Source organism: Leptonychotes weddellii, chromosome 15, assembly GCF_054177405.1.
Source record: "Leptonychotes weddellii isolate Sample4059 chromosome 15, ASM5417740v2, whole genome shotgun sequence".
In the NCBI taxonomy this organism is placed as follows: Eukaryota; Metazoa; Chordata; class Mammalia; order Carnivora; family Phocidae; genus Leptonychotes; species Leptonychotes weddellii.
The window spans coordinates 37243168-37256973 of NC_138383.1; the positions used below are offsets into that span (position 1 = coordinate 37243168).

At 39.6% G+C, this 13806-nt stretch overlaps 1 protein-coding gene, 1 non-coding gene and 1 pseudogene across 4 annotated transcripts in view; 1 reads left to right on the top strand and 2 right to left on the bottom strand.

Moving 5' to 3' along the window:
* The window catches only part of TAOK1 (TAO kinase 1), a 147198-nt gene that overhangs the window by 28658 nt on the left and 104734 nt on the right, over positions 1 to 13806 (top strand). The window lies entirely within an intron of this gene.
* LOC145717456 (L-lactate dehydrogenase A chain pseudogene) overlaps positions 1 to 13806 on the bottom strand; it is a 31603-nt pseudogene that overhangs the window by 5525 nt on the left and 12272 nt on the right.
* LOC115943503 (U6 spliceosomal RNA) lies at positions 2005 to 2111 on the bottom strand. The gene has a single exon (XR_004078070.1). It is a non-coding gene; the product is annotated as a U6 spliceosomal RNA (small nuclear RNA).

A 13806-nucleotide genomic window follows, 5' to 3' on the forward strand; every position in this document is an offset into this window, starting at 1 on the left:
TTTTTTTTAAAGATTTTATTTATTTATTTGAGACAGAGAGAACGAGAGAGAGAGAGCACATGAGAGGGGGGAGGGTCAGAGGGCAAAGCAGACTCCCTGCTGAGCAGGGAGCCCGATGCGGGACTCGATCCAGGGACTCCAGGATCATGACCTGAGCCGAAGGCAGTCGCTTAACCAACTGAGCCACCCAGGCGCCCCCATTTTAGCCATTTTTAAGTGTATAGTTCTGTGCGGGGCGTCTGGGTGGCTTTGTCAGTTAACTGCCTTCAGCTCAGGTCATGATCCCAGGGTCCTAGATTGAGCCTTGAGTGAGGCTCCCTGCTCAGCAGGGAGCCTGCTTCTCCCTCTCCTGCTTCCCCTGCTTGTTCTCTCCTTCTCTCTCTCTCTCTGTGTCAAATAAAGAAAATCTTTAAAAAAAAATGTATGGTTCTGTGGCATTAAGTACATTGACATTGTTGTGCAACCTTCTCTACCATCCATTTCTAAAACTTTTTATCTTTCCCCAGTTAAAATTCTGTATCAATTACACACTTATTCCTCATTCCCTGCCCCTCCCAGGCCCTGGGAATTAAATAGTATTTGAAAGGAATCATACATATTTGGCCTTTAGTGACTAGCTTATTTCATAGCATTTGGTGTTATAATTTTTTTTTATTTTAGCCATTCTGATAGGTGTGTAGAATCACCTTCGATTTTATTTTATTTATTTTTTAAAAAGATTTTATATATTTATTTGACAGAGTGAGACACAGCGAGAGAGGGAACACAAGCAAGGGGAGTAGGAGAGGGGGAAGCAGGCTTCCTGCTGAGCAGGGAGCCCGATGTGGGGCTCGATCCCAGGACGCTGGGGTCATGACCTGAGCTGAAGGCAGATGCCCAGCGACTGTGCCACCCAGGCGCCCCTCACCTTCAATTTTAAAGTATATTTTTTTAACGTATATGATAGTCTAGATTGACAGTTTTTTTAGTATATGAAAGATGTCATGCCATTATGTTTTTGACTTGCACAATTTCAGATGAGAATTCAGCAGTCATTCTTATTTTTGTTTCTCTGTAGGAAACATGTCTTTTTTTCTCTGACTAGTCTTAAGACTTTTTTTATTATTGATTTTTTTTTTTTAAAGATTTTATTTATTTATTTGGCAGAGAGAGAGAGAGCAGGAACACAAGCAGGGGGAGTGGGAGAGGGAGAAGCAGGCTTCCCGCGGAGCAGGGAGCCCGATGCGGGGCTCGATCCCAGGACCCTGGGATCATGACCTGAGCTGAAGGCAGTCGCTTAACCAACTGAGCCACCCAGGTGCCCGGTTAGTTCTTATTTTCATGTCTTCATATTAATGGATCTTTTAAAAATTTATGTGTTTTCTTCAGTGTCACATATGTTATTAGTCCCATCTAGTATATTTTTACATTTCTGAATTGTATTTTTCATCCTTTGAAGTTCCATTTTGTTCTGTTTTGGTTTTTTTCCTCTTTTCTCTCCTCATTATGTATATGTTATTATTATTATTATTTTTTTTTTTTAAGACTCTTTATTTGCGAGAGAGAGAATGAGAGACAGAGAGCACGAGAGGGAGGAGGGTCAGAGGGAGAAGCAGACTCCCTGCTGAGCAGGGAGCCCGATGTGGGACTCGATCCCGGGACTCCAGGATCATGACCTGAGCTGAAGGCAGTCGCTTAACCAACTGAGCCACCCAGGCGCCCTGTATATGTTATTATTTAAATGCTTATAGGTATTTAGAAAAACTAATTTAATGCCCTTTTCTGCTAATTTCTCTTTCATTCTAAGGTCTATTTTTGTTGATCAGTTTTTCTGCCAGTTATGGATAACATTTCCTGGGATTTTTGGTATGTCTTTCTTTTTTAATTTGCATTTTTTAAAAGATTTTATTTTTAAGTAATCTTTACACCCAATATGGGACTTGAACTTACAACTCTGAGATCAAGAATCGCATGCTCCACTGACTGAGCCAGCCAGGCACCCATGCATTTAAAAAAAATTTTTTTATTTTTATGGATGGCTTCGTGAATTTGCATGACATCCTTGCACAGAAACCATGCTAATATTCTCCGTATCGTTGTAATTTTAGTACATGTGCTGCTGAAGCCAGCACTTTTTGGTATGTCTTTTAATTTTTGATTGAGCTTAGTATGTTGTCACTTTTTTCTTTTTATGCTGAATTTTTTGTCTATTTTTAAAGAATGTTAAACTTTGTTCTGATGGGCAGTTGTGGATCAGTTTAATCCCTTCAGGGTTGTTTTTAAGCTTCACTAAGGTAAATTTAGAGTAGTCTTTATACTAGGGCTAATTTAGCTTTACTATTAAGTTATGACCCTTTTGGGGGTCTCTACTGAGTGCCATAAGTCTTCAACAAGGACCCTCCATTGTGGTTGAGTTGGAACTCAGACATCTTCCAGCCTGTGTGACTTCTGGGAGTTTAGCTGCCTAGTAGTTGTTCTTTGCCTGGCCTTATCAGAGTTTCACCCTGTGCATGTGGAACTTAATTCAGCAAAATATTGGAAGGCATCCCCTAAACAGTTCTGGAATTTTTTCTCTAGAAAGTCCACTTTCTCTATTTCGATTGGCTTGGCTCTCCTAAACTCTTGGTCTTCTTAGCTCAGAGAGTGCTATGCTTTACTTGGAATCCCTTTGCCTGTGCTGCATTCTGGAAAGTGTTTTTAGGTAGAAAGCCAGTAACCATAGAACTTACCTTGTTTTACTTCTCTCAGAGGTTATGGTCATGTGTTGCCTCTTGTTCAGTGCCTAAAAAGGAATTTTATATTTTCCCAGTTCTTCAGGTCTTATGACAGGAAAATAAATCCTGTCCCATTTACTCTATCATTGCTCAGAAGCAGAAGTTGATCCCAAATTTGCATATACCAATTCTCAAAAACAATTTGATTGGTTTAAATTTTTTCATAATATTATAGCCAATATTGTGATATTATCTTTTTTTTTTTAAGTTTATTTATTTAGGTAGTCTCTACACTCAACTTGGGGCTTGAACTTAAAACCCTAAGACCAAAAGTCGTGTGCTTCTCTGACTGAGCCAGCCAGGTGCCCCTGGTGATGCTATTCTTTTTTTTTTTAAGATTTTATTTATTCGACAGAGCATACAAGCAGGGGGAGTGGTAGGCAGAGGGAGAAGCAGGCTGTCCACTGAGCAGGGAGCCCGATGTGGGGCTTGATCCCAGGACCCTGGGATCATGACCCGAGCTCAAGGCAGACACTTAACCAACTGAGCCACCCAGGCGCCCTGGAGATACTATTCTTGATTGAATTGTGACAGCACGTACTTGACATATTTCTACTCCTTTTGCCTTTTGGAAGAGTTAGTGGGGTCAGTGGAAGAATATAATCCATACAGAAATAAGTGCAGAATATGGAATAAAATAGCTGCAAAGTGGCATGGGGATTTTTTTTTTTTTAACAATATTTTGGTGTGTTAGTGGAATTGATAAGAATTTATACACAAGGGAATAATTGAAGTAGATTTGGAATGGTGGATAAGATTTATAGGCAAAGATGGTGGGATAGCATTCCAAGTGGAGAAGACAGCGCTAGTATATGTGATGCCATTGGTGAGAAATAAGTTCAGAAATGTTGATTGGACCCAAATCGGGAGAACCCTGAAAAGTCTCCCTAGAGAAGAGTGTAATAGTGGGAAGTTGTGGGTAATTTAAGATTTTTGAGCAGGAGGATTGAGTTATACTTTCGAGGTGATTTAGAGATCTTAAATGCGTCAGGGGTGCTGTATCCATTAGAGTCTTTGCCGGCAGAAAAGTGACATTGTCTTAAGGAGAAAAGAAACTTATTGTAAGGCGACTAATTTGCTCATAGACATAAAAGGAAGGTTGGAGAGTCAGTCTGGGAGTTCCTGGGATGTTGATAACAGGAATGAATTGACATTTTTGTTTGTTTGTTTTTTGAGAGGGAGAGAGCATAAGCAGGTGCTTGGAGGGTAGGAACAAGAGGGAGCCGGAGAGAGAATCTTTTTTTTTTTTTTCCCAAAGATTTTATTTATTTATTTGAGAGAGAGAATGAGATAGAGCATGAGAGGGGGGAGGGTCAGAGGGAGAAGCAGACTCCCTGCCGAGCAGGGAGCCCGATGCGGAACTCGATCCCGGGACTCCAGGATCATGACCTGAGCCGAAGGCAGTCGCCTAACCAACTGAGCCACCCAGGCACCCCCGGAGAGAGAATCTTAAGCAGGCTCGACACCCAGCGTAGAGCCCCATGTGGGGCTTGATCTCACAACCGTTGCTTGAGCCAGGAAACCAAGAGTTGGACACCTAATCAGCTGAGCCACCCAGGCGCCCCATGAATTGACAGTCTAAACAGGCCACCGGAATAAATTAGTGGCACCCATTTCCCCCCCAAACTTGTCTCATTTTGCTCAGGATTTAGGATCCTTGAGAACAGAGAGTGGGATTGGCTTAGTAGGGTTCATGTCCAATCATCTATGAGGGCAGAACTAGGGCTATTTATTTATTTATTATTTTTAAAATCTTATTTTTTTAAATAATCTCTACACACTATGGGGCTCAAACTCAACAACCCCAGGATTAAGAGTCACATGCTCTACTAACTGAGCCAGTCAGGTGCCCCAGAACTAGGCATATTTATACATAGTCCTATCTAGGTAGAGGAGAGGTAATTTCCCAGAAGGAAATCAGTTCCTTTACTAAAAAGTGGGGGTAGGGGTGCCTGGGTGGCTCAGTTGTTAAGTGTCTGCCTTCGGCTCAGGTCATGATCCCAGGGTCCTGGGATCAAGCCCCGCATCGGCGTCCCTGCTCTGCAGGAAGTCTGCTTCTCCCTCTCCCACTCCCCCTGCTTGTGTTCCCTCTCTCGCTGTGTCTCTCTCTGTCAAATAAATAAAATCTTAAAAAAAAAAAAAAAAGTGGGGGTAGATTCTGGGAAGCCAGTAAACAACTATAGATGTACATCATAATGGATTAAGGGGGAAAGACTAGAGATTTAAATGCTTGTTTTGGGGTGCCTGGGTGGCTCAGATGGTTAAGCGTCTGCCTTCGGCTCAGGTCATGATCTCAGGGTCGTGGGATCGAGTCCCGCATCGGGCTCCCTGCTCCTTGGGAGCCTGCTTCTCCCTCTGCCTCTCTCTCTCTCTCTCTCTCTCTGTCTCTCATGAATAAATAAATAAAATCTTTAAAAAAAAAAAAAAAAATAAATGCTTGTTTTGGGGGCACCTGGGTGGCTCAGTCAGTTAAGTGTCTGCCTTTCGCTCAGGGTCCTGGGATCGAGCCCCGTGTTGGGCTCCCTGTTCAGCGGGAAATCTTTTTCCTCTCCCTCTGCCCCTCCCCCCTGCTTGTGCTTGTGCTCTCTCTCAAATAAGTAAAATCTTGGAAAAAAAAAAATAAGTGTTTGGGAGGTTTTTTCCTCTAGAACAGACAAGAGGTTTTGATGTGAAAAACACTGTGAAGATAGAATCTGTAAAATTTAGTAGCAAATTCTTCTTGCTCATTCAAGTACACATGATTCTAAAGTGCCTAGGTGATAGTAAGCAAATTACTTAACTTTTTTCAACCTCAGGTATAATTTGGGTTGATAATTACTTTAGGACAGTTGTGAGAATTCAATAAAATAAGTAAAATGCCTGGAATATATAGTAAGAATTCAGTGTTAAGCAGAAAAACAGGGAGGATTTCTTTTGATTGTGTTGGTTGGGAGGTGCTTTATTTTGTTACCTCTGAATACTTAGAATTTAATGCCTTTCTGTTAGGGAATGTTATACAAATAGAAAGGAAGCATTCTGGATTAGACAGTTTTAGATTTAGAGTTTTTAAAGTAAGCCTTTTATTTTAATTTAATTTTATTTTATAGTTTTAGATTTACAGAAAAATTAGTACAGAGAGTTCTCATGTACTTTTCACCCAGCTTGCTCTGTTAATGTTTTTTTTTTTTTTAAAGATTTTCTTTATTTATTTGACAGAGAGAGAGGGAGAGCACAAGTAGGCAGAGAGGCAAGCAGAGGGTGAGGGAGAAGCAGGCTCCCCGCAGAGCAGGGAGCCCGATGCGGGGCTCGATCCCAGGACGCTGGGATCATGACCTGAGCCAAAGGCAGACGCTTAACGACTGAGCCACCCAGGCGCCCCTGTTAATGTTTTATATAACAGTGGATATATTTGTTGAAATTACGAAGTTCATATTGATATAAAACTATTAACTAAATTACTGACTTTATTCAGATTTATCCAGATTTTTCCACTGATGTCCTTTTTCCTATTCCAGGATCCAGTTCAGGACATTACCTTGCATTTAGTAAATTTAGATTTTTTTTTTTTTTTTAAAGATTTTACTTATTTATTTGACAGAAAGAGACACAGCGAGAGAGGGAACACAAGCAGGGGAGTGGGAGAGGGAGAAGCAGACTTCCTGCAGAGCAGGGAGCCGGATGCGGGGCTCGATTCCAGGACCCTGGGATCGTGACCTGAGCCGAAGGCAGCCGCTTAATGACTGAGCCACCCAGGTGCCCCAGTAAATTTAGATTTTTAATTCTAGTTCTGTTAGTGTGACCTTAGGCAACCACTCAACCTTTCAGGCCCTGATTCATAATGTAAATATTGACTTAAAGGATATCTAAGGTACCTTTTATAATTCTGTTCTGAGTCTGTTATGTCACACAGTAGGCTCAATTTTTATTTTGAAAGGGATTCTAAGATTAATCAATATGCTAGATTTTGTTGACAGTAAAAAAATACAATTTTTATCTTGTAACTGTACTTTAAGTATTAAAGGAAAACTATGCATTGTGATTTGGGAAAACTCACAAGAGCTTTTTCTTCTATTTGAAGAAAAAATGACAAAAAGGCAGGGTTTGTTGTGTTTTGACTCATTTTCTCTGCAAATATTAGTTCACAGATTATCTGTTAGTTGTGTAATGATTGAAAGGAAAGTCATAAAATATGTGTATTGTTAAATTGTTTTTTTTTGTGGGGGAATATTAGGGAGGACACAAAGCTTAGAAATGTAACTTAAAGGTGGATCTTACTATAGTGGAATATATAATGGAGATAATTGAGAGCAGATATGTCCTAAATAATCCAAGTAGTTTATATTTTGTTTATTAGTGCTTCTCAGGTTTGGGCATAATTTGACGTAGGTTAAATTGTTTATATTTTAAATTGTTGCCCCTTTTCACTTCCAAACTAGGTTAAGGAGAATATCCTATTAGATATAATCTCCAGAGAGTTTTATTTTATCCCTCAGACTCTCCTATTCAAAAATGTTGAATACAACCTACCAGTAGTCTTGGCTTACAAATAATTGTAGTAGGTTCAATTAAATGACTTCATTACTCTTAAGGACTTTGAAGGGTAATGTTTGACCACTGTATTATACATTTTCATAAATTATATTTAGTAATTGCATAAATTCATTATGCTAATCTAGCAACTTTCAACCTTTGGTTTACAAAAAATAAGTTTATGAAAAATTGTAGATATATAGGTTTGATGAGGGGCCAGAGGTATGCATTTTAAAAATACAGTAGGCAGGGGCGCCTGGGTGGCTCAGATGGTTAAGCGTCTGCCTTCGGCTCAGGTCATGATCCTGGAGTCCCGGGATTAAGTCCCGCATCGGGCTCCCTGCTCAGCAGGGAGTCTGCTTCTCCTCCCTCTGACCCTCCTCCCTCTCCTGCTCTCTGTCTCTCGTTCTCTCTCTCTCAAATAAATAAATAAAATCTTTAAAAAAAAAAAATACAGTAGGCAGTTTTTACACAGGTAGCTGTAGACCATACTTGAAAAAAAACATAATTGTACATAAAATCTTTTTATTTACGTCACAATTCTTGTATTAAAACCTTATTTTTCATTGTTTACCTGATTTCTATATTCACTCTGATATTTCTTGAATGCCTACTATCAGAGTTACTGTGTTAGGTACATCAGATTCAAAGATTAATAAGATAGCCTCTGCCTTTAAGGAACTACCTACTAGTAGGATGAGATAGATTGGTAAACAGTTCAGAACAGTGAGATGACATGAGTGTTAATTGAGTATAAGCAGACCTTATAGAAGCATTACACACACACACACAAAAGCAGTTAATTGTGCCTGGAAAGAATTGGGTTGGGAAAAGTTTCCCAGTGGAGATGATAACCAGAGATTGAAGAAAGAGGAGTTTAGACAACATCAAAATAAAAAGCTTCTGCAAGGTGAAGGAAACAATCAAAAAACTAAATGGCAGCCTACTGAATGGGAGAAGATATTTGCAAATGACATATCTGATAAAGAGTATCCAAAAATATATAAAGAACTGATATAACTAAACACCCAAAAAGCAATCCAATTCAAAAATGGGCAGAAGAGGGGTGCCTGGCTGGCTCAGTTGGTAGAGCATGTGACTCTTGATCTCAGGGTCATGAGTTCAAGCCCCAGCTTGGCATAGAGCTTACAAAAAAAAAAAAAGAGAGAAAAGAAATAATGGGTAGAAGACATGAACAGACATTTCTCCAAAGAAGACATACAGATGGCCAACAGACACATGAAAAGATGCTTCATCAACATCACTTACCATCAGGGAACTGCAAATCAAAACTACAATGAGATACCACCTCATACCTGTCAGTATGACTAAAATCAAAAAGGCAAGAAATAACAAGTGTTGTCAAGGGTGTGGATTAAGAAGAACCCTTGTGCACTATTGGTGGGAATGCAAACTGGTACAGCTACTGTGAAAAGCAGTATGGAGGTTCCTCAAAAGGTTAAAAATAGGGTGCCTGGCTGGTTCAGCTAGAGGAGTGTACAACTCTTGATCTCGGGCTCAAGCCCCATGTTGGGTGTATAGATTACTTAAGTAAATAAAACTTTAAAATAAAAATAGAATTACCCTATGATCCAGTAATTGCACTACTGGGTATTTACTCTTAAAATACAAAAACAAATTCAGTGGGCTACATGCACCCCTATATTTATTGCAGCATGGAAGCAGCCCATGTGTCCATTGATAGATGAACGGATAAAAAAGAGTTGGTATATATATACAGTGGAATATTATTCAGCTATAAAATGGAATGAAATCTTGCCATTTGCAACAACATAGATGGAGCTAGAGAGTATAATGCTAAGTGAAATAAGTCAGAGAAAGACAAATACCATATGATACTACTCATGTGGAATTTAAGAAACATGCAAAGGAAAAAAAAAAAGAATGAGGGAGATAAACTAAGAAGCAGACTCTTAACTATAGTGAACAAGCTGAGGGTTACCAGAGGGGAGGTGGGTGTGGGGATTTAAGGAGTATACTTATGATAAGCACTGAGTAAGGTATGGAATTGTTGAATATTGTACACCTGAAACTACTATAACACTGTGTGTTAACTATACTGGAATTAAAATAAAAACCTTAAAAAATAAAAATAAGAAAGCAAGTAGAGGAGTTTGGCATGAAGTGCTTACTGGTTATGAGCAGTATATTCTCTACACATATTTGACCCTTACAAAACCTCCATGACATAGATACTACGATTTCCCCTATTGTAGAGTTGGGAAAGCTGAGGTCAGAGAGATTAAATTGCTTCCAGTTAACTGCCAAAAGTTAGTATGTTGGCAGATCCAGTTTTGGGATGTAGACAATATAATTCTAGAACCTGTGTTTTTAGTTACTGTTTGTTCAAGGTCTGTGGTAAAAGGAGCATGACAATAAACTGAGAGGCCTGGGGCGCCTGGGTGGCTCAGTTGGTTGGGCGACTGCTTTCGGCTCAGGTCATGATCCTGGAGTCTCGGGACTCCCGCATCGGGCTCCCTGCTCGGCAGGGAGTCTGCTTCTCCCTCTGACCCTCCCCGCTCTCATGCTCTCTCTCTCATTCTCTCTCTCTGATAGATAAATAAAATCTTTAAGAAAAAAAAACAACTGAGAGGCCTGTGTTATCAGAGCACAGGAAGTTGCAGTTGAGGCTAAAGAGGTAGGTAGGGTCAGATCAATTCCTTAAATGTTATGGTAATGATTTTTGTTTCAACTGAGATACAGTGTAAAGGCATTGAACACCTAGAGGGAATGACATAATCAGATTTGCATTTTGAAAGGTCATTCTGGTTGTAGTAGATTGGATTTGAGAAGGGCCAAGAGTGGATGCAATGATAAGATTTAGGAAGTTGTTATAGTAAGGTAGCCGAGTGAGCTATGGTAGTATCCTGGATGGAGTAAGGAGGGGATTGTGGAGATGTAGTAAAGTGCATCAATTTGAGAAAGTTTTAGGAGGACAAATCTATAAGATGTGATGATGGATTGGGTTATGAGTGAGGGAAAGGGAGTTGTCAAAAAATAACTCTTAGGTTTCTGAATTCCTGAATTGGATATATTAGGTTGGTTCACTTCGTTTTATATAGGGGACACACACAAAAGGAAGATTAGTTTAAGTGATGAGATTATGTTGACTTAGAAGTGCCTTTGAGATATTGAAATGGAGATGTCAAATACATAGTTTTATAATGCCTTTGAACTTCTATGTAGTAAATAAATGGGCTGTCCATTCTTCTGTCTGTAATAACATAGCTGATTGGTAATTTTACAGGGCTTTATCACAGCTGTTACCTCTTGAATTACTGTTAATAAAAAAGAATGTAAATAGAGTTTGGCTTTCAGTTATTAGAGCTAATATAAGATGTGAAAAGATTTTTCAATCTAGAAAGCAGTTAAGACAGGTATGTTAGGACAGTTCTCCTTTGGAGAATGGCAGAACTAAGAATATACACTGCAAAATGACTAGGTTAAAAGAGGGCCAAAAAGGCTAATCTAAATCTAAAATAACAATTTAAAGAGCTATCTATTTATTTGAGAGAGAGTGCATGCACACAAGTAGGGGAAGGGGCTGAGGGGGAGGAAGAGAAAGAATTCAAGCAGACTCTGTGCTGAGCTGGATGTGGGGATCAATCTCACAACCCTGAGATCATGACCTGAGCCGAAATCAAGAGTCAGATGTTTAACCAGTTGAGCCATCCAGGCGCCCCTAAGAATAATCTGTTTTGGGGCGCCTGGGTGGCTCGGTTGGGCGACTGCCTTCAGCTCAGGTCATGATCCTGGAGTCCCGGGATCGAGTCCCGCATCGGGCTCCCTGCTCAGCGAGTAGCCTGCTTCTCCCTCTGACCCTCCCCCCTCTCATGTACTCTCTCTCATTCTCGCTCTCTCAAATAAATAAATAAATCTTTAAAAAAAAAAAAAAGAATAATCTGTTTTGAATATTGAAGTTAAATATTCCTTTCCTTTTGTTAATAAAGGAATTATTCTTGGCTAATGTAAACTAGAGTTATCCAAGTTACAATTGGTGTACAGTGGGAATAGTTATACCAGAAGCAAAATGTTTTTTCTTTATTTCTTCATCATATTCATTCGATGCTGCACTGCTAAATCACCAGAACATTACTTTATACATTGGACATATTGGATATTTTAACTATTGTCTTTATATTTTCTTGAAAAACAGAAGATATTATGACCAATATTTCTTTAAACATTACATTTTGTTTATTGAGCTTTGATCAGTAGTTTCCTTTTTTTTTTTTTTTTTTAAAGATGTTATTTATTTGGCAAAGAGACAGCCAGCTAGAGAGGGAACACAAGCAGGGGGAGTGGGAGAGGGAGAAGCAGCTTCCCACAGAGCAAGGACCTATCCCAGGACCCTGGGATCATGACCTGAGCCAAAGGCAGACGCTTAACGACTGAGCCACCCAGGCGCCCCAGTAGTTTCCCTTTATCAGAAAATGTTGACATTCTTGAAAGTATTGTGATACTGAACTAACAAGACTAAGCTTTTGATGAAGATTTTATGTCTTCTAGGTATTATAATACTGATATTTGTGTTACTGATATTTTTAAAAAGATTCTATGTAAAAAATAATGAATTTATTTTTAAGTAATCTCTACACCCAACATGGGACTTGAACTTACAATCCTGAGATCAAGCGTTGCATGCTCCACCAACTGAGCCAGCCAGCCAGATGTCCTTGTGTTACTGGTATTTTAAAGTTCTCTGGAAAAAAATAGTTTTAAAAGTAATTTATGTGTAAATGTAGAACATTTGGAAGATAAAAGCCATCACTGATTTTACCACTTAGAAGATATCACTGTTTTGGTGTATTTCCTTTACTATTGCTTCTGTGTATTTTTAATGTATAGACATTGTATAGCATAATAGTTAAGAGTGGAGATTCTAGGGGCACCTGGGTGGCTCAGTCGGTTAAGCCTTTGGCTCAGGTCATGATCCCAGGGTCCTGGGATCAAGCCCCACATTGGGCTCCTTGCTCAGCGGGGAGTCTCCTGCTCCCTCTGCCCCTTTCCCTGCTTGTGCTTGCTCTCTCTAATAAAATCTTAAAAAAAAAAAAAGAAATGGAGATTCTAGAATTAAATCCTTTCAGTTCAGATTTTTGTTCCACCACTTAGTAGCTATGTGATTTTTTTAAAAAGATTTTATTTATTTGAGCATCAGTAAGAGGGAGAAGCAGACTCCCTGCTGAGCAGTGAACCCGATGTGGGGCTCAATACCATGATCCTGGGATCATGACCTGAGCCGAAGGCAAATGCCTAAAGGACTGAGCCACCCATGGGCCCCTTAGCTATGTGATTTTATAGCAAATCACTTAATTTCTCTGAATCTTGAGTTTCAAAATCTGTAATATGGGGATAATAAAAGTAAATAGTACTATTTGCTGTGTGCCAGGTACTTTACTAAGTGAAAAATCTGAATCCTCATAACATCTCTACTTAAGAGCTACTTAATAGTGCCTTTAAGAGAATAAATTAAGGGGGCGCCTAGGTGCCTCAGTCAGTTGAGCATCTGGCTCTTGATTTCCACTCAGGTTGTGATCTTGGTTCCTAAGATTGAGCCTTGCCTTGGGCTCTGTGCTCAGCACGGAGTCTGCTTGTTCCTCTCCCTCTGCTCCTCCCTTTGCTCGTGCGCTCTCTAAAATAAATAAAATCTTGGGGCGCCTGGGTGGCTCAGTTGGTTAAGCGACTGCCTTCAGCTCGGGTCATGATCCCAGGGTCCTGGGATCGAGCCCCACATTGGGCTCCCTGCTCCGCGGGAAGCCTGCTTCTCCCTCTCCCACTCCCCCTGCTTGTGTTCCCTCTCTCGCTGTGTCTCTCTCTGTCAAATAAATAAATAAAATCTTAAAAAAAAAAAAATAAAATAAAATAAATAAAATCTTAAAGAAAAAAAAGAATAAATTAGGGGTGCCTGGATGGCACAGTCAGTTGTGGGACCAACTCTTATGTTTTTTTTTTTGTTTTTCCAGTTCTTGTTTTTAGCTCAGGTCCTGATCTCAGTGTTGTGAGATTAAGCCCCGCATCGGGCTCCTCACTTAGTGAGGAATCTGCTTGAGATTCTCTCTCCCTCTCCTCTGCCCCTCCCACTCCGTGCTCTCTCTCTCAAATCTTAAAAAAAGAATAAATTAGATAATGGATATAATGTACTTAATATAGTGCTTATGATATAATAAATATTATAAATATTTATAAATATAAATAAATATTATTTATATATTTAAAAAATTGCATTTGTACAACTTTTATTGTGGCCACATTTCCATGCCATTAATATTCTTTGAAACCGGAATTTTTAAAATGGCTTACAGAAATTTGTCAGATGGATTCATTTACTCATGTCTCTAGTGATAGACCTTTATTTATTTTTTATTTTTTAAAGATTTTATTTATTTATTTGACACAGAGAGACAGCCAGAGAGGGAGAAGCAGGCTTCCCGCTGAGCAGGGAGCCCAATGCAGGGCTCGATCCCAGGACCCTCGGATCATGACTTGAGCAGAAGGCAGACGTTTAATGACTGAGCCACCCAGG